Genomic DNA, 1,923 nt, shown 5'->3' on the forward strand with positions numbered 1-1,923 from the left:
CTACTTGGGCCCAACACATTCATGGACAGTGTTTGCCTGGGATCAACCCATGGGTCCAAGTCTCTCTTCTCAGAACAGCCTAGAGACAGTTGAGTTTCACAGTAATTTCTTGGCAGAACTTCTCTAATAACAAAGATCATCTGCCAGGCTTTATGTGAGACCTGGACATGCATCCTGATAGCTGGTGCAAAAGTAGTAGCGGTTTCAGACCCTGAATTTTAAATTATAACTAGGCTCAAACACATTTTTATTAATCAAAATACAAACCATTACAATTAAAATATTTTTGCCAATGAGAAATAAGTTTGTTTATTCTTGTAGCGTAAAAATCCATGCTTAGAGATTCAACAAACTCTTGGAAAGCATTTTCTGCATCCTGCTGGTTGTGGAAGCGTTTTCCCTGAAAAATGTTGTCGAGATGCTTGAAGAAGTGGTTGGAGAAAGGTCAGGTGAATGTGACGCATGAGGAAAAACTTTGTAGCCCAATTTATTCAACCTTTGAAGCCAAAAGTTGGTTGTGCCAACGTACAGTCAGGTGTTGTCCTGGAGAAAAATTGGGCCCTTTCTGTTGACCAATGCCAGCTGCAGGCTTTGCAGTTTTTGGTGCATCTCATCAGTTTGCTGAGCATAATTCTCAGAGGTAATGGTTCCACCAGGATTCCGAATGCTGTAGTGAATCAGACCAGCAGCAGATCACCAAACAGTGACCATGACCTTTCTTTGGTAAAGTTTGGTGTTGGGAAGCACTTTGAAGCTTCTCCTTAGTCCAACCACTGAACTGATCATTGCTGGTTGTCGTATAAATAATCTACTTTGTCACACGTCACAATCCGATTGAGAAATGGTTCATTGTTGCTAAGTAGTGTAAGAGAAGATGACACTTCAAAATGACGATTTTTAAAAATTTTCTGTCAGCTCATGGGGCATCCATTTATTGAACTTTTTCACCTTTCTAATTTCCTTGAAATGCCAAAAGATGGTAGAATGCTCAACATTGAATTCTTCAGGCACTTCTCCTGTAGTTGTAAGAGGATCAGCTTCGATGATTGCTCTCAATTGGTCGTTGTCAACTTCCAATGGCCGGCCACTATGCTCTTCATCTTCAAGGCTCTCTTCTCTTTCACTAAACGTCTTGAACCACCACTGCACTGTATGTTTGTTAGCAATTCCTGGGCCAAATGTGATGTTGATGTTGCAAGTTGTCTCCGCTGCTTTACGACCCACTTTGAATTTGAATAGGAAAATCGCTAGAATTTGCTTTTTGTCTAACATCATTCCCATCGTCTAAAACAAACATAAAATAAACAGCAAGTAATAAGTTATTAGCAAAAAAAAGTCATAATTCCCATTTTTTTAAGAATGTATTCCTTTATCAAATGGCAAATTCCAACAGTGCAAAAACCGCAATTACTTTTGAACTCACCTAATTATTTTGGGTCTACCACAATCCTTGCTCAACATGAACTATTCAAAATGTGTTTAAGTGTATTAAACACTGATCAGAAACATGCATAAGTCAATTTTTAAATGTTTCTCAAAAAACTGATTTGCTATTTTTACATGAAAACACATCCTGGATGATGTACATAAATACAAAATACTTGAAATTGTTTTTTTTTTTTTTCCATTTGAATAAGTGTCACAAAAGTGTCAAACAGAAAAGCTGTAAATAAACAGTTTTTTTAGGAGCAGACTGAGAGAAGAATAAGAATTTTCTATTTAACAAAAGAAAAGAAAGAAAAAAATACTTTATAAGGTAGATAATGATGTTATCAAGATATTTATTTCTTAAACTTGTTTCTAGTAACTGATGCAAAAAAAGAAGAGGAAAAGAGCTGATGTCTTTAAGATGTCATTATAAAGTATTACTTAATAAAATAATAAATACACAGTAAAACAGCTTTAAAGATAATCTTTAAAGGA

General features: G+C 35.9%; 1 pseudogene; it reads right to left on the reverse strand.

The window, feature by feature from the left end:
* Positions 1-250: 250 nt before the first annotated feature.
* LOC144339437 (histone-lysine N-methyltransferase SETMAR pseudogene) lies at positions 251-1,281 on the reverse strand (annotated as a pseudogene).
* Between the last annotated feature and the right edge of the window lie 642 nt (positions 1,282-1,923).

This window comes from Macaca mulatta, chromosome 2, assembly GCF_049350105.2.
Source record: "Macaca mulatta isolate MMU2019108-1 chromosome 2, T2T-MMU8v2.0, whole genome shotgun sequence".
NCBI lineage: Eukaryota > Metazoa > Chordata > Mammalia > Primates > Cercopithecidae > Macaca > Macaca mulatta.